We start from the raw sequence: 26,804 nt of genomic DNA on the forward strand, positions 1-26,804 counted from the left end.
GTGGAAGGCACTGTTCTAGATGCAGGATCTACTGCAGTGAAGTCCTCATTCTCAGGGAGCTAGACGAAGAAGGCAGCTTGGCCATCTATCAATGCAGATCAGTCAAGTGATCATAAATACTAGGGACAAAGTAGATGAAGCATATGGAAAATGGATGAGCTTGACATTTTGTTCAAATTGGTTAGGAAAGGCCTCTCTAATAACGGAATATCTGACCAAAGATTTAAGAAATGGGGAGCGTATGCTATGTGGTAATCTGGAGGAAGAGAGTTCCCTGAAGCAAATTCAGAGGTCCAGAGTTGGAAGTGTGCCAGACATATTTCATAATGAGCAGAAAGTCAGTAGGGAGAGAGAAAGGAAATGAGAGTGAGAGAAATAACGACAGTACGGTAGTGAAGGCTAATTTCCTATAGGAGAAGCTATCGGAGGAATTTGAGCAGATAAATGGCATGATCTGCCTTACAATTGTAAAAAATTAATCAACAGAAACCTTAATTATTGATCAATAGAGTTGGGAGACCAGAAGGGGGAGCTCTCAATAGCAGAGCCCAACAGGAAGAGGAAAGACTCTGCTTCTTTCCTGGCAGAAACTCAGCTAATGAAAAGCCATGGACTCTTTGTTTACTATAACCCTCCCAACTTCCTTTTCCTCTCTTTAAAAATGTTCTCCTTCCCTTGCTGTATGGAGACTTACCATGGCTCGCCATTTTGCAGACCCTGAATTGCAATTCTCTGCTGATCTCTAAGAAATCCATCTTTGCTGGAGAAATATCTGGCAGTCTGTTTGCTTCAGGTCAACACAGTTTAGAAGGATCCCGTTGGTCCTTGTGCTGAGCGTAGGCTGTCAGGGCACGTGGTGAAGGTGGGGAATCTGTTGGAGAAGAGATCCAGCGACTGAAATCCAGTTGAGAAGTAGAGTCTCAGACGAATGTGGGTGCAGTGGAGTGTTGAGGTGGTGGTGTTCTTAAAGTATTTTGAACTTACATTCATTAAGGACGAATCCAAAGTTTGGACCTTAGCTTCCATAAAAATCAAGTCTGAATCATTAATTATCCATTAAGGGCCCTATGTGGAAGCCATTCTCTCATTCCTTGTGGAGAAGCGGTATTCCATTTCGTGAGAGAAAAAAAAAAAGATGAGGTTAAATTAAACCACAGGGAAATGTACAATGTTTCAAATGGACGGAGGCCCATCCCCTGAAGTGCTTTGTGTATCACCTCGCATAGGAGGACTGAGAAATTGCGCGGTCTCATTCACTTGCATAGAGGCATCCAGAGCTGCAGGGACATTTTTTGATGCTCAGGAATGGGGAAAAAGCTGAGGCTAGTTCAGTGCCATGAAGTCCAGTTCTAACCTGAGTCAGTGTGTCCACATCCTCACTCTGTAAGCTGATCCACAGACCGTGTCCTCTTCAGGGCCAGAAATATGCTCTACCCTCTAACCACTTCAAAATTTTTACTTTATTGGACTGCATATCTTGGGATTTATTTGCAGCTTAAGAATTACCGTGCCTGAAATTGTCAGGCATTTACCCCCAAATGAGCTGGGGTCTAACGTCCATGAGATTATAGCACTTTTTTTCCTTCTAATTATAGAGAAGAAAGGCGCTTTTTATACCCAGATAGCTTGTCACATTCTAGAAAAATCAGATGTTTCTTCACCAAGGGTGGAGAAATACCAGTCATATAATGTTCTGTCTTACTTCTGGCTGTGAAAGTTTCCGGTATTCTTTCGATTTTTGAAGGCCATGGTGGATTTATTTATTGTTAGGAACTGTTTTGCTTTGGTTTTTTATTTGAGCCTCAGATATTGTATTTTTCTTTTCCCTCCACAGTGTCAGGTTGCCTATGTTTATCTTAGAAAAATAATAGGACTGACTTGAGAAAATGAATTTATGTTGGCTTGGCCCCTACTGCACTGCCATATGCATTTTAAATGACCCAGAGGAATTATCTGTATTAATAAAAATGAATTATTAATTGGGTCTTATAATTTAATTGTTGAGGGCTGATTCCTTTATTTTAGAAAGAGATTTCATTTAGAACTATACTAATCTCTATTTCAAACCCTGCTTTTGGAGAAGGCCGCTCTAGTTGCAAATCTTACAGCAGAACCAAAGGAGGAAGCAATAGATTCAAAGGAGAATAGGTTTATCCATCTAATGTGACACCTGAGCTATGTTTTGGAAAGCAGAGAGCAACCCTAAACGTTATTCCTGGCCATTTTGGCAATGAACCCTACTGGTGTAAACCTGATGAGCTTCTTAGGGTCTAATGGAAATGATTGTGCTTATTTACACATGGGCTTTATTTGTTCATTAAAAGCTGCAGGTAAGCAGTGCTCCCACAAGGATTTGGGGCTGGATTCACAAGAGACCATCTGCGCTCCTTCTGTTTCCAGGAGTGATTCAGTTAATTCAGCGCAGTTGAATCCAGTGATGTTTCAGGCGAGAGAGCATTGGAAAGAGTCCTGGAGTTAAGAGTGAGGAAACATAAATTAAATGGTATGACAAGTGTCAGGACACCACCAATTTTCTGAGCTTCAGTTTCCTGAGGCTGAAAAAAAAGAAGAGCGGGGGCGTTGGAGTAGGTACATTTTAAAACAATTTCCAAATATGAGATGGAAAACATCTTTGTAATGTTTTTGTCCTTCAGGAGGCCATCAACATTTAAATGACTGTGTTAGTAATGGAAAAAAAAAAAAGATTATTCATGGCCCAGTGATCATGCACACATCTGTGGCCACTTTCCCCTTCAGTGTGATGTAGGGAAGGTTGTGTAATGTGTTGAGGACCAATGTCAGCCCTCCAGCTTTCCACCACATCTGAACTGGGACATGGTTAGCAGCTGCTAGGGATCTAGTCCCCCGAACTCACACCAGGAGGGTGCATTACCTGCGTCTGATTTATATTTGACTCAGGAGCAAATGCCTTTTAACTCTAGGCCCTAATAATTTAAAACAAGCTCTGAAGCCAAGATTTCTTGGAATAGGATGAAAGTGGGCAGTTAGAATAATCTGTGTGAATCTCCTTCTGGGAAAAAAAGAAAGAATGAAAACATGCTTACTTCAAATTGTATCATCTAGGAGCATAAATCCTAGATTTATGGGAACCCTTTCGATACTAAGAAATTTCTTTTATAATTTTAATGCTGCGGCTTTGTGGGGTTTGTAATGATTCCATAATCATTTGAGAACTCCCCCCAAGCCCTAGTTATAACTGGGGTTCGTCTGTTGATGTTAGGAAAGTTAAAGGGGTAGCTGACTAACAGTTCTTTAACACCTAACCACATAGCAAACATTGTTCTGGTTCTTTTATATAATCATTCCTGGAACTGTTATGTGCCAGGAACTGTAATAATAATAGCAGACATAGACGTGGCACTCTCTACGTCAAGTGTAAAAAGTGCTTTATATGTAATAATTTAATCCTCACTGTAAGGGAGGTATTATTATCACCACTTACAGATGAGAAAACTGAGGCATCAAATAACTTTTCCAAGGTCACACAAACTGATTTTTGAAACCAGCAACCTAGCACTGTAGTCTCTGCACTTGACTGGGCAAACAGCATATGTGTTAGTTTCCTCAATCCTTACAGCATCCTAATTTAGTAGTACTTATCATTCTCCTTTTCATATGAAGAAATAGAGGAACAGAGAGGTTAAGTAACGTGAACACAGTTACATAGACAGTGATTCAGCCAGGTCTATAAAGTGCTTGATTTTTTTACTACTGCATCCAAAAACAAAAACAGAAGTATACTTAGTTTTTTTTTGTTTGCTTGTTTTTTGTTATTGTTGTTCCTGGAATTTGATGGCTACGATTTCAGAATATGCATTTCTAAATAGAATTTCAAAGAGGGGAGTAAATGAGAGTCATGAATTTCTGAGCATTAGAGATATGGCCAACAATAGAAAAAAAATCTCAAGGTTATCAGAGCTTTGTAAGTAATAGTTCAGGCCCTGAAGTCAAACAGCTCTGGATGAATTCAGCTCCATGCTGATGAGTATGGGCTCTTGGGTGAGTGACTTACACTGTGGAAATTCTAAAAATACTTGAATACAGGTCAAGTTCGCAATTCAGGAGCCAAGAGAAATGGAGATCTAGTTATAGGAGTCAGAGTGTAAGGTGAGGATTTGGTCTAAAATCCATATTGGAAGGCCTGGTGCTTAAATGTTACTGAAAAAAGAAAGAGCATATTAGACTAAGGTTGGCTCGACACTGAACTGAGTCACTTCAGTTTTTCACTAGGGCTCCCTAAGGCCATCCCTAGCTTTGGGCACATTTGAATCAAGAGCTCATAGTCAGAGATACCTGGTATTAACATTTATGGCTCCAACATTGAGAAGAGGACAGAGAACCAATTAGATATCAAGTCCCCCCATAACAAAGAGGGAAATGCACTGAGGTTGGCTCTGGAGTGGTGTTTAACCATGCTTCTTTTTATAGTTTGCTTGTCTGTTTGCTAATACTTTTACCTTCCTAGCTAGAAAACTGGAGCAGGTAAATAACTGCCTATTTTCTCCACTGGAAGCAAATAATCACCGAAGATTGGCCTTGTCTCACAAATCCTTTCTCATAAGCATTCATCATACTGAGAAGTACCAAACAGTTAGCTACTTATACCTTTCCACCCCAGAATGAATGTTCATATGCCCATAATCAGATTAAGGAAGGTCTAGGTCAATCACAGACTGTTAATCTAGGGCCCTCCTCATAGTAATAACATGAAGCTCTATCTATCATTTGTTCCTCTAAGATCTTCAACTTGCTGAGAATTCCATGGAAACATTGGTGGAAGCTAGACCACCACCACCAGAAAAGAAAAGGTATGAAATTCAAAAAGTATATGTGTATATCAATGACCAGCAAGTAACAATTGCCGTTTGATAGATACACTGGCGTTCAAACAAATAAATGATCATGAAAGACAAATACACCCTCCGAGAGTGGGCTTTCTGCAACTCAAGGCAACTCACTTGCTCACCAGCCTGAAGGCAGAAACTGATTCGTTTTCTTCTTTCCTAACTTTTTCTCTAAATTGAGTAAAACCTGATTGTCAACTGTGATATGTCCACGACATGCCTCAGCAAGAAAGATAAGTTCACCCCTCTGTTTCTACACTGCTCTGAAGTTTTGGGCTTATCCACTAACACTTAGCAGGAAACAGAGGTGATAGGCTGGCTGCTTGGTGGTACTGAGACACATCCAAATATGGAGACGCATGGGGACCATCCCCCAACCTGCACCACATGACAATCAAAATGCTTGGAAATAACGTGACGTGGGCTGTTCCATCGTGTTTGCTGGGAACAGAGACCAACTCAATGTGAGAGCAACTTGGCTTACCCTAATAGGAGTTACAGAGTAATTAAATTCTTCCACATCACATGTAAGTATAATGTGTTAATAAAAAAGTAATCACACCTCCATTGTTTCTGCAGGTTCAGCTTAATTACATGGCAGTTAGAACTCACTCTCTCCTTATTCATACTCAGCGAGGACTCCCTTTACCATCTGCTGATATTTAATTAATATACATTCAACACCCTGCTCTATTATTAAATGTAATGACTTCCTCTGAGCTCTAAATTCAGAGCAACATGAATGGAAGATGTAATGAAAGAAAATAGCATCTGCTTCCCTTATTAAAATACTATATACATATTTATCTACACATTATTTAATCCAATTTAGGAAAGATATTTTTCAGCTCTAAGCATGCAAGGACTCTTGTAAGCTTCAGGAGTTCATGGATTACTGAGAGCCAAGATAGAATTTTCTTGGTTAGCAGAGTTATGTGATTTGAAAGTAGTCCCCTGTTGACCCTATTGCAAAAGCTTGGAAATTTGAAGAATTGGTCGATGATTAGAAGAAAAACAGGGCTTCCCTGGTGAAACAGTGGTTAAGAATCCACCTGCCAATGCAGGGGACACGGGTTCAAGCCCTGGTCCAGGAAGATCCCACATGCCACGGAGCAACTAAGCCCGTGCACCACGACTGCTGAGCCTGCACTCTAGAGCCAGCGAGCCACAACCACTGAGCCCACGCACTGCATCTTCTGAAGCCTGGGCACTCTAGAGCCTGTGCTCCGCAACAAGAGAAGCCACTGCAATGAGAAGCCTGCGCAACACAACAAAGACCCAACACAGCCAAAAACAATAAATAAAAATAAATAAATTTATATTAAAAAAAGAAGGAAAACAGTGTGTGTTTCTTCCTAGCTAATATTTTCAGTAAATGTTTAATACTAAAATGCTATCATGTATAGACTTCAGAGGTAAAAGAGAATGATGACAGGGCTTAGAGAATACAGCTGCCCCCGTTACAGAAATTTAGATGATGTCAAGGCTTCCAGCTTAACTTATATGTACTTGGCATTATAAACCAAAGAGTATTAAACTTGCAAGTTTCTAAATGTTATGAATGGGGAAACAGACTCAGGTATTGACATGCCTAAGATTAGAACATCGCAAAAAATGGAAACCCAAGCCAATGATGTAGGAGGTGGGGCAGTTGGGGTGGTCTGCCTCCTGCCCCAGGGGCAGGCAACGAGGAAATAGTGTGTGGTCTAAAGAGAAAGTATAAACAATTATAAAACTAATTAAAATTCAGTCTGCTTTTTATGAACACCATGCAGTGGCAATCTCGTGATAAAATATCAGTACCTCTCCCCGAGGGGTGGACTGCTCCTCCCAAATCCGCCTCACGTCCCGTTGATAAACCACTGCCCAAGCTCCTAATTCAATAATCCAGTCACACTTTACAACACCGTGCCATCTGATCTCAACTCACTTTCTGAGAAAGGTTTATACTAACAATATTTCAAATGGGAGGCAAAAATCCATTTTAGTTATATCTGAGCTAATCCAAATACTGCAGATACCAGATCCTGCTTTGAGGAATTCTGGCATGATACCACTGTCTCTGAAAATATAACTCTCAACGAACCTCCCTGCTTACTGAGATACTAAGAAGTAGGAGGGGGACTTGTATCAGGAATCCCTGCTCTGAACTGTGCATTCCTAAAAACTGAAAAACCCTCCTGTCACAGTAGCAAGAGAAAGCATTCATATTTGAACTTAACATGTGCCCATATGGCGATAGCCTGGATGGTTTTGGGGGACAGTGAGAGGCAACAATGAGAGATGGGCTTGGTTAGCATGTGGTAGACCCTCCCTTAGGGGTCAAGGATGGTCTCCTGGTTTGTATGCACCCTCACAGCCCTGTTCAACAGGTCTTGGGGCTCCCATTGTCTGTGATGTGGGCAACACACCCTATAATGCCTTATACTAAGGTTCATTGTTTCCCTGTTGAGCTCACAAGGTGATGAGTCCTGGTAATTCTTCTTCTTTATGCCCCTAGTACTATGTTCAGTGTCTTTCATGTAAGTAACTCTAAGTTCATGTGTATTAAATTGAAATTATTTGATCAGGACCCCTCTTCTACCAGGTGTTAAAGAAAACGTTAATTGGGATTAAATTGTTTGTATAAGGTCCCATGGCAAAAGAGCAAAAGTCTTCCTTTGTACCTCTGAGATTCTCTTTCCAAAGTTCAAACAGTATCCATCTCTCTAGTTCAGTGAGGGTTAAAGATTCGATTTTTTTCTCTCAGGGACTATCTTTCAAGAACTCCCTCTTCCCTGCATCTCCAGCAAAATCAAAATCCCCTTAGGATGAGTAATTTAAAATATATGGTGCCTATAAATCCCAGTTACCTTTGCAGAGATGCTAAACGGAAGATGCTTTCTTCATCATGGTAGGTGAAGCAACCTGTCAGTCATTATTGACAAAAAGGAGCCAGCCAAAGATATCCTTGGGACCAGCTATGTCCTGCTCCACGGGACATGCTCAGTGAACTTTCTGTCCCTGACAGCCAGTGCGTCCCCAGAAGTCATACAAATGCCTCAGTCAAGGTATTGTTATCATTTCGGGGGTGCTTTTACGTTTTATTCAGTTATTTTATTTAAATGATTGGAGGGGAAATACAAAAGGAGGAAAAAACCCAAAGGAAACATTTAACTATAGTTTCTGATCGTAGATAACAGCTCTAGGTGGGCCCTTTTCTGTGTTTGATTTTCTTTTAATTAATTAACTTATTTACTTTTGGCTGCGTTGGGTCTCCGTTGCTGCATGCTGGCTCTCTCTAGCTGCGGCGAGCTGGGGCCACTCTTTGCTGCGGTGTGCGGGGGCCTCCCATTGTTGGGGTCTCTCCCGCTGCGGAGCATGGGCTCCAGACACGCGGGCTTCAACAGTTGCGGCTCGCGGGCTCTAGAGCGCAGGCTCAGTAGCTGTGGCTCATCGGCCCAGCCGCTCTGCGGCATGTGGGATCCCCCCAGACCAGGGCTCGAACCCACGTCCCCTGCATTGGCAGGCGGACTCTTAACCACTGTGCCACCAGGGAAGCACTGTGTTTGATTTTACAAGGGTGAAATTGAATGCATTCACTCTTCCATCCTCAGAGGGCAATCAGCAGTCTCACCCTGCTGCCTGCACAGTGATCGTTTTCAGAACAGAGAAGACCAGACACTGGTGTGGTCCAGCCTGGGGTGCTCCCACTGTGATGAGGTGATGGCATTTTTTGAGGCTGGATATAGTTATTGCCTTGCCCTATGTTTTTCTACCTGTATGTACATGGCTGACCTCTAAAGAGCGTGTCCTGTTAACTTCTAAGGTTAACATTTTCTCTTTCTTTAGTAAAATTTCTTACCTCTTACAGTAGCATTCAAACTTTTGAAACATAACCTAGAGTAGGAAATACATTTTACATCGCAATCCTGTAAATACACACAGATTTTTTTGCATTTAAGTACATATCAGTGAAACAAATGTTTTATAAAACAATACTGAACCATATTGTGAGACAATTTTAATGTCCTATCCGTTTTCTTTTCTTTCTTCCCCTTTCTCTCTTTTCTTTCTTTCAGTCCTTTCTTTCTTTTTAATATGGCATGACCAACTAATGAGTCCCACTTCTCAGCCTGAGAAGCACTGCCTTAGCCACATTAGCAAAATTATTCCTGGATATAACAATCCGTTTTATAACTGGAACTGATTATCTTTTCAATAAAGAAAATAAACCTAGCCATCATTTTGGACTGTTTTCGGATGGCTCTTGTCAAATATATTTCTGTGGCCAAAAGATCAGTACAGTTTTTACACCAGACGAGAATATGGGTCATAAAACAAGAAAAAAATTTACGAAGTACTGGTTAGGTCACACTTGGGCTAGTATGTGTACTTCTGGTTAAACTACGTCAAGAAAGAGAATGAAACTAGAGAGAGATTCCAGGGAAGGCAGATGACAGGGCTGAAGTCCCCTGAGATTCAGGGTAAAGGACATTGTGAACACAGGGGCTTCCTGCAAAGGGTCCGATTTGCATCTGCCTCGTGACATCGTCACTCTGCTTTGCATGCAGCAGTGAGCCTGGGATTCTTCTTTTTTTCTTTTTTTAACATCTTTATTGGAGTATAATTACTTTACAATGTTGTGTTAGTTTCTGCTGTATAATAAAGTGAATCAGCTATACGTATACATATATCCCCATATCCCCTCTCTCGTGTCTCCCTCCCACCTTCCCTATCCCACCACTCTAGATGGTCACAAGAGCCTGGGATTATTTTAATCTGATTTTTTTTCAGACTGATATCAAAGAGTTGGTTTGGAAATGAGTGAGTTCTTTTTTTGGACCTAAACAGTATGAATATATCTATATCCTTCAACTATGCAACCATGTTGCTGCCTTTAAATTCCAGGACTTGTCTTCTCAATATTTCTGTCCTGAGAATGGTGTCCTTTGCATCTCATGATAGGGTTGCAAGTGAAGAGACCTCACAAAGAGGTTCACTTACTTTATTAAACACCTTCAGATGCCCAGAGACAAAGATAAAGACAGATCCACTATTTAGATATGCAGTGTGTAAGCCATGAGCCATTTTAGAAACCACACAATTCTTCCCCCTTCTTAACTCTCATTTTTCGTGACTTGAGCAAGGGTACCAAACATATTTTGTCAACATTAAGATTCAAATTCAGTTTCACTGGTTCTTAAGCCAGTCTGTGTTTGTTTTCATTTTTTGTTTGTTTTTGTTGTTTTATTAAACCACTACATCTGATACCTCAAATGTGACCAGAGAATACTGCTATGGACTGGATGTATGTGCCATCCCAAAATTAATACCTGGAAGCCTTAATCTCCTATGTGATGGTGTTTGTAGGTAAGGTCTTTCACAGTTAATTGGGTTTAGACAAAGTCCTCAAGGTGGAGCCCCACCCCCCCCGCCATGATGGGATCAGTGCCCTGATAAGGAGATGAAGGAATCAAAACTCTCTATCATATGAGCCTCATGTGAGCAAGAAGGCTGCTGTCTACAAGCCAGGAAGTGGGCTCTCACCAGACACTGAATCTATTGGCTCTTTGATCTTAGACGTCCCATACTCCAGACTTTGGGGAATCAATGTTTGTTGTTTAAGCCACCCAGTCTATGGTATTTTTTCTATAGTAGCCTGAACTACTGAATAAGACAAATATTGTTTTAATTTAATCACTAGCTGGAGAAGAGGAAAAATATCACTTCACCCTCCATAGATTGCTTTCACTTCTTTGTCTTATTCCCTGATTCCAATCTCTGCAACAAAACACCAGCAAGTCAAACACATGGATATGAGCAGGGCCATCTGACTGCTGCTCAGCACAGGCAGGCAGAGGCAAAGCAGGACAAGATTATGTCTGAGATCTCTTGCCATCTACCATCAAAATGATCATTGTGGGCTTGAGCAAATATTTGGGTCAAGGTAATTGTCTGGAGAATTTATTAATTGCACTGGTTAATGGATAATTATCAAACCATGCCCAGATGCTCTCTCCTTCCTTTTGTCCCCCACTGGTACACATAATACAGCAACAATTTTTCCATTTAATATACTAATAGGTTTGCCTTATCTTGTGTTTCGCTGGGAATTTGTTTAACCAAGACTTCACTGATGTGAACTGTTGTTTAAATTGAAAAATCTCAATGCCTTCCCCAATGACCTTGATACAAATCTTATCTGTGCATGAAAGTGACAAAAACATATCTTTTTGTTGAGGCAGTGAGGGGATGAGCTAAGCTACATAGAAAAGTTACTTTAAATCTAGGACTGGAAATAAAGAGAAGGCTTGGTCCTTTCTTAGGGTTTACCTGATTCTCGACACAAACTTGATATGAATGTGTGACCCTGTCACTTCCCTCTGGAACTGTGTCAGCAGTTTGAAGGGGAAGGGCACCATACTTTTGTAGGAAAAGGTGTAGGTTTGACATTCAGGTTTAAGAAGGGAGAAGATGGTGGAGTCTGGAGAATTTTTATGTAGGCTTTGAAACTGTTCATTTCTTATTGGATCAACTACGCCTTTATAGGAGCATTTCTGATGCATTTTATGAGTTAGTAGACTCTGTTTTGTGGTAGCCTGAGTTAAGCATCAGGATAACGCAAGGATATATTCAGAAGGGCCATTGGCAATGTCACCGGGTGGACGTGCGTTGTAACAAAATAGCTTCAACTGAAGGCCCGGACCAGCAATCTTGGTTCCATGATAGTAAGCAAAGAATTGCAAGCTACCACGTTAAGCTTAAGCACATTAAGCTTAAGCACAAAGCAAAGCTTATTTAAGCATAGGTACACTCTCAGAGAGGGAGAGGGGGAGCGGGCTGTTTCTGAGAGCGGGCTGTTTCAGTGAAGTGAAGCAGGCCCAAAGCAAAGTTTATCAAAGCAAAGGTACACTCTCAGAGACACAGTGGGCTGTTTCTGCGAATTGAAAGCAGCATTCCTGTACAGGCTTCAGGGCGCTTTTAAGGAGCATTTTGCGGGGAGGTGGGGTGGGGGGAGGAGTGAGAGGTGATCATTATTTGATCAGCAGTCCCTGAGCTCTGTAACAAGTTTACTGCTGCGCATGCTGTCACCCTTGAATTGCTAACAAACGCCCACTGGGGGGGTGGGGGGCAAAACCACCTATGGATTTTATTATATGACTTAGGGTTTACTGTAGGTTATACGCCTCTCTGATAAGGGCATGCGCAGTCCTGGGAAGTCCCCTCGTGTTACTGTGCCCCTCTTTACCAGGATAAGCCACCCACCACATGACCATACTTTCACCCGTTCTGGGCGGGGTCAAGGGAGAGTCCCCAGGAGGCTCTGGGTGTGTGACTTTATTTCTTCTAGTCTTTCTAGCCACTGTCACCTCCTTGCTGCTCAAGTCTGGGAGGGTCCCCAGATGGTTGGGTGTGTGACTCGATTTCTTGTTTTTCTCACCACTGTCACCTCCTTGCTGCTAGTGTCTGACTAACTACCTAACAAAACTGAGCAGGACCCTGCGGGGCTCCTGGGCACAAAAGCCTTTCTGTGTCCCCCATTTCTTTCTTTCTTTTTCTTTCTTTCTTTCTCCCTTCCTTCCTCCCTCCCTCCCTCCCTCCCTCCCTCCCTCCCTTCCTTCCTTCCTTTCTCTGTACTGGAGTATAATTGCTTTACAATGGTGTGTTAGTTTCTGCTTTATAACAGAGTGAATCAGATTTACATAAACATATGTCCCCATATCTCTTCCTTCTTGCGTCTCCCTCCCTCCCACCCTCCCTATCCCACCCCTCTAGGTGGTCACAAAGCACCGAGCTGATCTCCCTGTGCTATGCGGCTGCTTCCCACTAGCTATCTATTTTACATTTGGTAGTGTATATATGTACATGCTACACTCTCACTTTCTCCCATCTTACCCTTCCCCCTCCCCGTGTCCTCAAGTGCATTCTCTACGTCTGCGTCTTTATTCCTTTCTTGCCCCTAGATCCTTCATGACCATTTTTTTAGATTCCATATTTATGTGTTAGCAAACGGTATTTGTTTTTCTCTTTCTGACTTACTTCACTTTGTATGACAGACTCTAGGTCCATCCACCTCACTACAAATGACTCAATTTTGTCTTTTTATGGCTGAGTAATATCCCATTGTATGTTATGTGCCACATCTTCTTTATCCATTCATCTGTCGATGGACACTTAGGTTGTTTCCATGTCCTGGCAATTGTAAATAGAGCTGCAATGAACATTGTGGTACATGACTCTTTTTGAATTATGGTTTTCTCAGGGTATATGCCCAGTAGTGGGAATGCTGGGTCGTATGGTAGTTCTATTTTTAGATTTTTAAGGAAACTCCGTACTGTTCTCCATACTGGCTGTATCAATTTGCATTCCCATCAACAGTGCAAGAGGGTTCCCTTTTCTCTACACCCTCTCCAGCATTTATTGTTTGTAGATTTTTTGATGATGGCCATTCTGACTGATGTGAGATGATATCTCATTGTAGTATTGATTTGCATTTCTCTAATGATTAATGATGAGCATTCTTTCATGTGTTTGTTGACAATCTGTATATCTTCTTTGGAGAAATGTCTATTTAGATCTTCTGCCCATTTCTGGATTGGGTTGTTTGTGTTTTTGATATTGAGCCTCATGATCTGCTTGTAAATGTTGGAGATTAATCCTTTGTCAGTTGCTTCATTTGCAAATATTTTCTCCCATTCTGAGGGTTGTCTTTTGGTCTTGTTTATGGCTTCCTTTGCTGTGCAAAAGCTTTGAAGTTTCATTAGGTCCCATTTGTTTATTTTTGTTTTTATTCCCATTTCTCTAAGAGGTGGGTCAAAAAGAATCTTGCTGTGATTTATGTCATAGAGTGTTCTGCCTATGTTTTCCTCTAAGAGTTTTATAGTGTCTGGCCTTACATTTAGGTCTTTAATCCATTTTTGAGTTTATTTTTGTGTATGGTGTTAGGGAGTGTTCTAATTTCATTCTTTTACATGTAGCTGTCCAGTTTTCCCAGCACCACTTATTGAAGAGGCTGTCTTTTCTCCATTGTATGTTCTTGCCTCCTTTATCAAAGATAAGGTGACCATAGGTGTGTGGGTTTATCTCTGGGCTTTCTATCCTGTTCCACTGATCTATATTTCTGTTTTTGTGCCAGTACCATACTGTCTTGATTACTGTAGCTTTGTAGTATAGTCTGAAGTCAGGGAGCCTTATTCCTCTAGCTCCATTTTTCTTTCTCAAGATTGCTTTGGCTATTCGGTGTCTTTTGTGTTTCCATACAAATTGTGAAATTTTTTGTTCTAGTTCTGTGAAAAATGCCAGTGGTAGTTTGATAGGGATTGCATTGAATCTGTAGATTGCTTTGAGTAGTATAGTCATTTTCACAATGTTGATTCTTCCAATCCAAGAACATGGTATATTTCTCCATCTATTTGTATCTTTTTTTTTTTTTTTTTTTTTGCGGTACACGGGCCTCTCACTGTTGTGGCCTCTCCCGTTGCAGAGCACAGGCTCTGGACGTGCAGGCTCAGCGGCCGTGACTCACGGGCCCCGCTGCTCCATGGCATGTGGGATCTTCCCGGACCGGGGCACGAACCCGTGTCCCCTGCATCAGCAGGTGGACTCTCAACCACTGTGCCACCAGGGAAGCCATATTTGTATCATTTTTAATTTCTTTCATCAGTGTCTTATAATTTTCTGCATAGAGGTCTTTTGTCTCCTTAGGTAGGTTTATTCCTAGATATTTTATTCTTTTTGTTGCAGTGGTAAAAGGGAATGTTTTCTTAATTTCACTTTCAGGTTTTTCATCACTAGTGTATAGGACTGCAAGGGATTTCTGTGCATTAATTTTGTATCCTGCTACCAAATTCATTGATTAGTTCTAGTAGTTTTCTGGTAGCATCTTTAGGATTCTCTATGTATAGTGTCATGTCATCTGCAAACAGTGACAGCTTTACTTTTTCTTTTCCAATTTGGATTCCTTTTATTTCCTTTTCTTCTCTGATTGCTGTGGCTAAAACGTCCAAAACTATGTTGAATAGTGGTGAGAGTGGGCAACCTTGTCTTGTTCCTGATCTTAGTGGAAATGGTTTCAGTTTTTCACCATTGAGGATGATGTTGTCTGTGGGTTTGTCATATATGGCCTTTATTATGTTGAGGAAAGTTCCCTCTATGCCTACTTTCTGGAGGGTTTTTATCATAAACTAGTGTTGAATTTTGTCAAAAGCTTTTTCTGCATCTAATGAGATTATCGTATGGTTTTTCTACTTCAGTTTGTTAATATGGTGTATCACATTGATGGATTTGCATGTATTGAATAATCCTTGCATTCCTGGGATAAACCCCACTTGATCATGGTGTATCATCTGTTTAATGTGCTATTGGATTCTGTTTGCTAGTATTTTGTTGAGGATTTTTGCATCTATATTCGTCGGTGATATTGCCCTGTAGCTTTCTTTTTCTGTGACATCTTTGTCTGGTTTTGGTATCAGGGTGATGGTGGCCTCATAGAATGAGTTTGGGAGTGTTCCCCCCTCTGCCATATTTTGGAAGAGTTTGAAAAGGATAGGTGTTAGCTCTTCTCTAAATGTTTGATAGAATTCGCCTGTGAAGCCATCTGGTCCTGGGCTTTTGTTTGTTGGAAGATTTTTAAGCACAGTTTCAATTTCAGTGCTTGTGATTGGTCTGTTCATATTTTCTCTTTCTTCCTGGTTCATTCTCGGGAGGTTGTGCATTTCTTAGAATTTGTCCGTTTCTTCCAGGTTGTCTATTTTATTGGCATGGAGTTGCTTGTAGTAATCTCTCATGATCCTTTGTATTTCTGCAGTGTCAGTTGTTACTTCTCCTTTTTCATTTCTAATTCTATTGATTTGAGTCTTCTCCCTGTTTTTCTTGATGAGACTGGCTAATGCTTTATCAATTTTGTTTATCTTCTCAAAGAACCAGCTTTTAGTGTTTTTGACCTTTGCTATCGTTTCTTTCATTTCTTTTTAATTTATTTCTGATCTGATCTTTATAATTTCTTTCCTTCTGCTAACTTTGGGGTTTTTTTTGTTCTTCTTTCTCTAATTGCTTTAGTTGTAAGGTTAGGTTGTTTATTTGAGATGTTTCTTATTTGTTAAGGTAGGATTGTATTGCTATAAACTTCCCTCTTAGAACTGCTTTTGCTGCACCCCATAGGTTTTGGGTCGTCTTGTTTTCGTTGTCATTTGTTTCTAGGTATTTTTTGATTTCCTCTTTCACTTCTTCAGTAATCTCTTAGTTATTAAGTAGTGTATTGTTTAGCCTCCATTTGTTTGTATTTTTTACAGATATTTCCTGTAATTGATATCTAGTCTCATAGCATTATGGTCGGAAAAGATACTTGATACAATTTCAATTTTCTTAAATTTACCAAGGCTTGATTTGTGACCCAAGATATGATCTATCCTGGAGAATGTTCCATGAGCACTTGAGAAGAATGTGTATTCTGTTGTTTTTGGATGGAATGTCCTATAAATATCAATAAAGTCCATCTTGCTTAATGTATCATTTAAAGCTTGTGTTTCCTTATTTATTTTCATTTTGGATGATCTGTCCATGGGTGAAAGCAGAGTGTTAAAGTACCCTTCTTTTATCGTATTACTGTCGATTTCCCCTTTTATGGCTGTTAGTATTTGCCTTATGTATTGAGGTGCTCCTATGTTGGGTGCATAAATATTTACAATTGTTATATCTTTGTCTTGGATTGATCCCTTGATCATTATGTAGTGTCCTTCTTTGTCTTTTGTAATAGTCTTTGTTTTAAAGTCTATTTTGTCTGATATGAGAATTGCTACTCCAGCTTTCTTTTGATTTCCATTTGCATGGAATATCTTTTTCCATCCCCTCACCTTCAGTCTGTATGTGTCCCTAAGTCTGAAGTGGGTCTCTTGTAGACAGCATATATATGGGTCTTGTTTTTGTATCCATTCACCCAGTCTGTGTCTTTTGGTTGGAGCATTTATTCCATTTACATTTAAGGTAATTATCGATAGGTAGGTTCCTATTACCATTTTCTTAATTGTTTTGGGTTTGTTATTGTAAGTCTTTTTCTTCTCTTGTGCTTCCTGCCTAGAGAAGTTCCTTTAGCATTTGTTGTGAAGCTGGTTTGGTGATGTTGAATTCTCTTAGCTTTTGCTTGTCTGTAAAGGTTTTAATTTCTCCATCAAATCTGAATGAGATCCTTGCTGGGTAATATTGGTTGTAAGTTTTTCTCCTTCATCACTTTAAATATGTCCTGCCACTCCCTTCTGGCTTGCAGAGTTTCTGCTGAAAGATCAGCTGTTAAACTTATGGGGATTCCCTTGTGTGTTATTTGTTGTTTTTCCCTTGCTGCTCTTAATATGTTTTCTTTGTAGTTAATATTTGATAGTTTGATTAATATGTGTCTTGGCATGTTTCTCCTTGGATTTATCCTGTATGGGACTCTCTGTGCTTCGTGGACTTGATTGACTATTTCCTTTCCCATATTAGGGAAGTTTTCAGCTATAATCTCTTCAAATATTTTCTCAGTCCATTTCTTTTTCTCTTCTTCTTCTGGGACCCCTATAGTTCGAATGTTGGTGCATTTAATGTTGTCCCAGAGGTCTCTGAGACTGTCCTCAATTCATTTCAGTCTTTTTTCTTTATTCTGCTCTGCGGTAGTTATTTCCACTATTTTATCTTCCAGGTCACTTATCCGTTCTTCTGCCTCAGTTATTCTGCTATTGATCCTTTCTAGAGAATTTTTAATTTCATTTATTGTGGTGTTCATCACTGTTTGTTTGCCCTTTAGTTCTTCTAGGTGCTTGTCAAACGTTTCTTGTATTTTCTCCATTCTATTTCCAAGATTTTGGATCATCTTTACTATCATTATTCTGAATTGTTTTTCAGGTAGACTGCTTATTTCTTCTTCATTTGTTAGGTCTGGTTGGTTTTTATCTTGCTCCTTCATCTGTGGTGTGTTTCTCTGTCTTCTCAGTTTTGCTTGACTTACTGTGTTTGGGGTCTCCTTTTCGCAGGCTGCTGATTCGTAGTTCCCGTTGTTTTTAGTGTCTGTCCCCAGTGGCTAAGGTTGGTTCAGTGGGTTGTGTAGGCTTCCTGGTGGAGGGGACTAGTGCCTGTGTTCTGGTGGATGAGGCTGGATCTTGTCTTTCTGGTGGGCAGGTCCATGTCTGCTGGTGTGTTTTGGGGGGTGTCTGTGGCCTTATTATGATTTTAGGCAGCCTGTCTGCTAATGGATAGGGTTGTGTTCCTGTCTTGATAGTTGTTTGGCATAGGCTGTCCAGCACTGTAGCTTGCTGGTCATTGAGTGGAGCTGGGTCTTGGCATTGAGATGCAGATCTCTGGGAGATTTTCATTGTTTGATATTACGTGGAGCTGGGAGGTCTCTTGTTGACCAGTGTCCTGAACTTGGCTCTCCCACCTTAGAGGCACAGCTCTGATACCTGACTGGAGCACCAAGAGTCTGTCATCCACACGGCTCAGAATAAAAGGAAGAAAAAAAAGAAAGAAGAAGATAAAATAAAATGAAATAAAATAAAGTTATTAAAATAAAAAATATTTATTAAAAAAAATTTTAAGTAATGAAAGAAAAAAAGAAGAGAGCAATCAAACCAAAAAACAAATCCAGTGATAACAAGTGCTAAAAACTATACTAAAAAAAAAAAAAAAAAAAACGGACAGACAGAACCCTAGGAGAAATGGTAAAAGCAAAGCTATACAGACAAAATCACACACAGATGCATACACATACACACTCACAAAAACAGAAAAAGGGAAAAAATATATATATATCGTTGCTCCCAAAGTCCATCTTGTCAATTTGGCATGATTCATCGTCTCTTCAGGTATTCCACAGATGCAGGGTACATCAAGTTGATTGTAGAGATTTAATCCTCTGCTCCTGAGGCTGCTGGGAGAGATTTCCCTTTCTCTTCTTTGTTCGCACAGCTCCCGGGGTTCAGCTTTGGATTTTGGACCCGCCTCTGCATGTAGGTTGCCTGAGGGCGTCTGTTCTTCACTCAGACAGGACGGGGTTAAAGGAGCAGCTGATTCGGGGGCTCTGGCTCACTCAGGCCGGGGGGAGGGAGGGGTACAGGATGCGGGGCGAGCCTGTGGCGGCAGAGGCCGGCGTGACATTGCACCAGCCTGGGCCGCGCTGTGTGTTCTCCCGGGGAAGTTGTCCTTGGATCACAGGACCCTGGCAGTGGCAGGCTGCACAGGCTCCCGAGAGGGGAGGTGTGGAGAGTGACCTGTGCTTGCACACAGGCTTCTTGGTGGCAGCAGCAGCAGCCTTAGCATCTCATGCCCGTTTCTGGGGTCCGTGCTGATAGCCGCAGCTCACGCCCGTCTCTAGAGCTCCTTTAAGTGGCGCTCTTAATCCCGTCTCCTTGCACACTGTGAAACAAAGAGGCAAGAAAAAGTCTCTTGCCTCTTCGGCAGCTCCAGACTTTTTCCCGGACTCCGTCTTGGCTAAGTGTGGTGCACTAGCCCTTTCAGGCTCTGTTCATGCAGCCAACCCCAGTCCTCTCCCTGGGATCCGACCTCCGAAGCCTGAGCCTCAGCTCCCAGCCCCTGCCCACCCCGGCGGGTGAGCAGACAAGCCTCTCGGGCTGGTGAGTGCCGGTCGGCACCGATCCTCTGTGTGGGAATCTCTCCACTTTGCCCTCCACACCCCTGTTGCTGTTCTCTCCTCCGTGGCTCCGAAACTTCCCGCATCCACCACCCACAGTCTCTGCCCGTGAAGGGGCTTCTAGTGTGTGGAAACCTTTCCTCCTTCACAGCTCCCTCACACTGGTGCAGGTCCCATCCCTATTCTTTGGTCTCTGTTTTTTCTTTTGCCCTGCCCAGGTACGTGGGGGAGTTTCTTGCCTTTTGGGAGGTCGGAGGTCTTCTGCCAGTGTTCAGTAGATGTTCTGTAGGAGTTGTTCCACGTGTAGATGTATTTCTGGTGTATCTGTGGGGAGGAAGGTGATCTCCGAGTCTTACTCTTCCACCATCTTGAAGCTCCTCCTCTGTTCCCCTTTTCTTGATTGCAGGAAATAGACTTCATTCAGCCTCCATGCCCTTCCCTGAGCTCCAATGGGCAGGTTCAAACAGTTGCTAATTAGGGAAGGGAGGGGATGATGCAGAGACAAGGGAGGAGCAGTCAAGAAACAATAGTGCAGCCTTGGGGCAGGTCCTGGTTCCCCCTCAAGGGATACAGACAAGAACATCTTTGAGCTGTTTTGCAGATACTGAATCCCCCACCAGGTGGGAGAAGTTAACTGTGTGCTGCCCACAAGCACAGAGACCCCGGATGGGTTGGAACCAGAAGGTTGAGGATGCCGACTCCCACTTACCTCACCACCAGCCAGTCAGAAGAACGAAGGAGCTGATCACGCCCTCTTTGAACCATTACTATAAAACTCCTCACTACCCTTTCCAGGTCAGGACACAGTTTTGAGGGCATTAGGCTGCTGTGGCCCCCTTTGCCTGGCAAAGCAACAAAGCTATTCTTTTCTACTTCACCCAGACTCTGCCTCAGAGATTTAATTCGGTGTCAGGGTACAGAGGCTAGATTCATCTTCGCCATCTTGTTCAGTTAAACAGAAGTTCCAAGTATTAAATTTCTTAGTATCAATTAATACAACACCCTAGGCCGAAACACATCACACAGATGAATATTTGTTCTGAAGGAGAAGACATTCCTTCAGTTTAAGAAAATGCCTGGCCATGTCATAACTTGTTTTCCATTGTTATGTTAATGTTTTTCCTTATTATATGTAATTGGAGAAATGGTAAGGCCCCCCCAGTGTGGAGAAAGAGAACCGCCGTGCCTGTGTCAGTATGTGTTTGTGTGAGCGAGTGTGCGTGAGGGTAAGAGAGGGAGAGAAGGAGGAATGGTATGGTTGGATATTAAAGGGTACACATGGCCACATTTCTAGACCACAGGATATCTACAATTGGATGAGAAATGCTTCTCAGAGAACTACAGCTGCTTCACAGGAATGCCACTTGCTGCTAGACGCACCTGGAGCACACCATTTCCTGACAAATCATTTCACAGAAGCCTATTCCCTAGGTGGGCTATTAAGAGTAGATTACTAGAACTTAAAAAAAAAAAAGAGGGAAAGATCATATGATATATTTTAGGGTCTTACACAGTCTCTCAGCCTCATAAAGATAAAATGTAAAAATTTTTTTAAATTTAAAACGTTTGATCTCTCCGACTCAGGAAATGTAGTGCCATGTATAGGTAGTTTGCCTCATTCACATGGAGTGGGCTGGGCTGGCAATAAGAAATTCATTATTATGAGATACTTTGAGATGTCTTTAATCTGTTAAAAAAAAGTACACACACATGTATACTGTTGTTTTGCTGTACTTCTTTTCAGCAGCCAAGTCATCCCCAAGAGGGTTGGCTCACTGGTTTATTTCTATGTACGTGGATGAAATTTATCTATGTATAAGAGAATATAGTCGCTGACCTTTACATGGTATAAGGAAACACTGTGAATCTTAGTTCCTAATCACTCACCCTTCAGCTAGTCTTCAGCCCGCAAGGCATTGGTAAAACACCAGCCATAAGGAAAGGAAATTTTAAGAAGTCAAGTAAGGGAATGACAGTAACTAAAGATACCAGGTGCGTATTGGCAAAGTTAAGGGATTTCACACACAGCTGTTCATGGTGGCAGAATTAAATGCTCTTACAGCTTCAGAGCCTTGTCTTTGCTGAATTTCCTTCCATTTTTTTGCCTCCTGAGATTCAATTCATAGCCTGTCAGCATAACATTGTTTTTCAGTTATCATGAGAAATGGTAAAGCTCTTTTGAGGGAATCAGTATTAAAGAAGATGGTCTTGACTCAGACATAGAATGAAGGCAAGTAAATCCCACACATCTTCCCGGGGCTCAGGACTGAAGTAGGTGCAGACATGATGTCCACTCTGGAGAGTCACAATCCTCATGACAGGGACGCGAAGTGAGGGAGTGAAACAGTGGCAAAACAGCCACGTTAATCAGACACGTATTGTTTGGTTTACTAGCGTTACCTTTAACCCACACAATAATCTTTGCAAGTAAATATTCCACCCATTGTGCACATGACTAACCTGAGGCTTTGAGAGGTTACTTTACCTTCTCAGGGTCACCCAGTTTGTGAATAATGGCAGAGTCGGGATTTGGTCAGTGGTTAATTGATTCTAAATTTCCCCCTAACTTCACCAAGCCTCTCAGAGGTCAAGCTTGAGAGAGGGGAGCTGTTTTCATCTCAAGTCATTTGGCAAGAGCTTTCCTCCTAATACCTAGTGTGTGCTGACCTAGTGTAGGAAAGTGTGCTGAGTATTATGGGCTCACCGTGCCAGCACATAGTCATGGAAGAGAAAGAAACAGACACAGCCCAAGGAAATTGTAATATGTATACAGTAGACACACACACGCGCACAAGAAAAAAAAAGTCAGTGGACGAACAGGAAAGAAATTAACTCTGCTTTGGATGATTAAGAACACTCATGAGAAAGGTTTAAATTTAGTTATACCTTGAAGGTTAGCCACACACGGGAAGAGGAACATTATGGCTGAAACAGGTGAAGATGAACGCTGAGCGAAAGTGTAGGGCAAAGTCTGGGAGTTCATGACTCAGCTGGATGAAAGAGTACATAAGGATGAAAGGATACTAATTCCAAAATTAGGAAATTTATAGTTGATTCTGCATACAAAGGGGGCATTTGAATTTTTCTTAAAAAATATGGTATGATTGTTTTACAGATTATGAAGATAATCTGGCCCCAGGTTGCAGAAGGTAGAATTTACTAAAAGTCTTTAGGCTCTGGGGGGAGTACGTAGAGTGTGATAGAAATAAGAATATCTGGAAAAAATATTTCTGTCTGAAAGCACAGATTTGAAAAGAGTAGCTGAGGGTGCAGCCCAGGAGCTTGACCCTAAGTGCTAATAAATAATGACCCCAGGTGACACCAATTCAGTTAGCGTCTCCATTCCTTGCTCTGAAAAGGTGATCAGTGTTACAAGAGGAATGGATTGGATGTACCTGCTCCAGAGAGTGAAGAATAAACATTGCCCCCACTAAGCAAGCTGTGGATAAGCCTTAAGGGCAGTGAACTTCCTGACAAGAGTCTGGAGAACAGTGAAGTGGAGCCTTAGCTCTTAACTGCTAAGGTAAGCTTTGGGCTGACATCCTCTTATAAAAGGTGAGAATCTGGAAAAGACACATCCATACTCTTAAGCGCTCTCTCTCTTGCTTCACAGAGACCTCCTAAACACACTCGGCACAAAGACCACCATTCTCTCTGAAAAGTAGCTTCCTGTGGCCACAGTCAAACACCAGATAAACTGCGTATTTGCCTCTAAATCCTATGACTATGATCATTTAGGTCTGAAACTATTTAAAGCAGACAAACCCACGTGCTGCATCATTATTCTTATTTTTTTCGATAAAGCTCCCAGGGATGCAGGTGGCTATACCAAGAAGCTAATGAGTATTAAGTCTCACTGCTCCTGATTTGCAGGATCCTTGTAAGGCTCTAGAAAGAGCCTGAAAACGTGTAAAGCCTGTGGAATTTGCTGGCCTTTTTTATTCTGAATTGTAATTTGTTGCGACTTTTTTTTCTTGTCTAAGTAAACGTTCACACTTACACCTAATTTTTTATACTATTTTATAAAGAGGGCCTCCCCAAATATTATAAGCTGCCCCTCCATGGTTTCTTTACCTTGGGCCATATAACTTCCTGATGTACTCTCTAAGCTATATTGGTTGAAAATATAAGCCTAGCTAACGAAATGAATTCACTCACTAAATACAATTACAGTTTTTCTCCGCTATTGGAAGGCAGAATGTTCCTATGAAACCTCTCCTAAGCTGAAATGGTGCAAAGTAAAGAAGCAATTACCTTAGGACACGTCTTGCTAATGACACACAAAATAAATCAAGATAAAGCACAGATGCCCACAGACACCTTTCAAAGCTACGGCGGCTGGATGCTGGGATGCTGAGTGTAGTTCCCTGGGAAGGAGCTTGATGAGGCCACCCTCCCTGCCTGGGGTGCCCGCTGCCTCTGTATAACAGTTTGCCGCAAAACAAATGCTGAATGCTATTTTCAATTTTCACCTTTTTTCATAAAAGCGCAAATCCTCTTCTGATTTCTTTCAGTTAGAGAAAACAGGTACTGATGCTGGTCTTTGGTGAAAGCAAAGTGGTAAAAAGTGAACTTTCGAAAAGAGAAGGAAACCTATATTGATTTCCAGTCACTTGAATATCAGGGATCATATACCCATCATTAAATTGGTTTTGTAATATTTATTTTGCAGCCACTTGTGTCAGCAGTTGACATAAAAAGCCAGTTGTCTGTTAAGGCCAATCCCTCCTGACAAAAATCTGTATAATCTGCATAGAAGAGAAGGTAACATCTTTTTCTTCTCTGTGGTAAGTGACGTACACCCATGTTTTTTTTCCTTTGAGTTTTTTTTTTTTTTTACATCTTTATTGGTGTATAATTGCTTTACAATGGTGTGTTAGTTTCTGCTGTATAACAAAGTGAATCAGCTACATGCATACATATATTCCTATATCCCCACCCTGGCTTGAGCCTCCCTCCCACCCTCCCCATCCCACCCCTCTAGGTGGTCACAAAGCACCGAGCTGATCTCCCTGTGCTATGCAGCTGCTTCCCACTAGCTATCTATTTTACATCTGGTAGTGTATATGTCATGCCACTCTCTCACTTCGTCTCAGCTTCCCCTTCCCCACGCCGTGCCCTCAAGCCTGTTCTCTACGTCTGTGTCGACATACATCCATTTTATTCAAGAGCGATTTCTAGTTATTGAGGAACAGATTAAAGAATGGAGGTGCAAAACACATCTCCATTTTTTTAATTGCTAAATATTGAATGGTTATCTGATATAGCTCGTCTAATATTATGATAAAGGTTTTGTATGAACAATAATAATTCATAACTAGAGTTTATATTGAGCTGCAGCAGTTTACCTGGCAACAATTGATGTCAACAGAGACGAAGAAAGTGGAAAGGTCAGTAACAGCTATAGCCTAGTTTCTTCCAGCGGATTTCTACGTAGGGTGATAAATAGTGCCATTACTTGGGGGTCAACAGCAATATAACTGTACATCAAGCTTGTTTCCCTCTTGTGCAGAATATCAGCCTTAGAACGAACAACGCAAGGATCAGTAAGAGAACTGGCAAATGTTTTATATGGAATACTTAACGAGCTATGGCAGCCAATTAGGAGGAATAAGGTTGGCTTATTAAAAAATTGATAAATTCTTATTTAAAAACAAAATTGATAAGTTCTACAATGGATTCTAGCAAACCAGATGATGTTTGTGGAGTTTTTTAAGGTAAATAAATTGGCGAGGATGTGTGTCCATCAACCATGAAGAGTGGTATTTAGACAGGTGTAAGAGCAGGAAATCAACTCCATATTTTTTTTAAGTTTGTTGAGTTTTCTTCCAATCATGTAAATAAACAAATACTGTCAGCACCTAGTCAGAAGGTGGCTTTAGCTTTATGAAGTTCGGGGCAGTCGGCCTGCTTTGTGAAGCTTGGGAAAACCATCTCCTCTGTGTCACTAGGATCTGTACTTTTACATCACTCCCATCCCAGATCTGTTGTCCAACCAAAGTCTTGGATTTTACTGCATATTGTGATTACACCTGAGGTTTTATGTTTTTGAGATTTACAATAAAATTTAAGTAGAATAAAAATCCTAGAGGCGTTCTTAGTATTTTGCAGTGTTAATATATATATATATTTTTTTCTTTTTTTTTCTGGTATGCGGGCCTCTCACTGTTGTGGCCTCTCCCGTTGCGGAGCACAGGCTCCGGACGCGCAGGCTTAGCGGCCATGGCTCACGGGCCTAGCCGCTCCGCGACATGTGGGATCCTCCCTGACCGGGGCATGAACCCGCGTCCCCTGCATCGGCAGGCGGACTCTCAACCACTGCGCCACCAGGGAAGCCCAATATATATTGTTTTATTTTATTACCTGCTAGTTCTTAAACTTAACTCTGTCTAGAACAAAAGTCTCCTGTTGACTGATGTGTTCTGAGGACAGAACTGATGTTAGAGCATCAGCAATCTGTTGATAATGAGTTGGAAGGGAGACCTTGTTTTCAAGGGCCAGAATACCAAATGAGATTTACTGCATTTTTCCTGATTATAAAAGCACTGTGTTCCTCTTAAAAACATGTGGTTTTTTTACTGTAATTGTCCATATTCCTACTTCACAGTTAACTTCAGATTCTGATTCAGTAGGTATGGGATGGGACCGGGACGTCTGTGATTTTAATAAATTCTCCAGGTGATCCTGATCTATACCAATTTTGAGAACCAATTATGAATTACACATGCTGTCTTGTTTTTGTTATATCATTGTTAACAAAGTTGTTACATTGTTAACAAAATATTTTATGAGTGTGTATTTATTTCATTAATACCTCTTTGAAAGTATGATTTTCGATGGTCTCATGGTTTCCCATCATAGAAATGGACCGTAGGGAATTCCCTGGCGGTCCAGTGGTTAGAACTCCATGCTTCCACTGAAGGGGGCATGGGTTCAATCCCTGGTTAGGTCACTAAGATCCCACATGCCAGGTGGCCGCAGCCAAAAGAAATGGGCCATAAAGTTTAAATTTTTTTTTAATTTTTAATTTATATATTTATTCTAATTTAACTCTTACAAATTATGTAGAAGGAAACATTTCTATATTATAAACATTTCAAACCTTCTGATAAATTTCTTCAGATAGATTTTTAGAAGTAATATTAGTAGACCAAAAGATGTGCATTCTTTAAGTGTTTAAAATTTATTTTATTTATTTTTGGCTGCTTTGGGTCTTCATTGCGGTGTGTGGGCTTTCTCTAGTTGCAGCGAGCAGAGGCTACTCTTCGTTGTGGTGTGCGGGTTTCTCATTGCAGTGGCTTCTCTTGTCGCGGATCACGGTCTCTAGGCATGTGGGCTCAGTA

The 26,804-nt window shown here is 41.3% G+C and overlaps 1 long non-coding RNA gene across 1 annotated transcript in view; it reads left to right on the forward strand.

Annotated features, from left to right (window-relative positions):
* LOC132594403 (uncharacterized) overlaps positions 1-26,804 on the forward strand; it is a 155,954-nt gene that overhangs the window by 40,252 nt on the left and 88,898 nt on the right. Inside the window, exons 3-4 of the long non-coding RNA XR_009560562.1 lie at positions 22,821-22,984; positions 24,134-24,248. This is a non-coding gene — a long non-coding RNA (uncharacterized lncRNA). The remainder of the gene's footprint in view (positions 1-22,820; positions 22,985-24,133; positions 24,249-26,804) is intronic.

Source organism: Globicephala melas, chromosome 21 (assembly GCF_963455315.2).
Source record: "Globicephala melas chromosome 21, mGloMel1.2, whole genome shotgun sequence".
In the NCBI taxonomy this organism is placed as follows: domain Eukaryota; kingdom Metazoa; phylum Chordata; class Mammalia; order Artiodactyla; family Delphinidae; genus Globicephala; species Globicephala melas.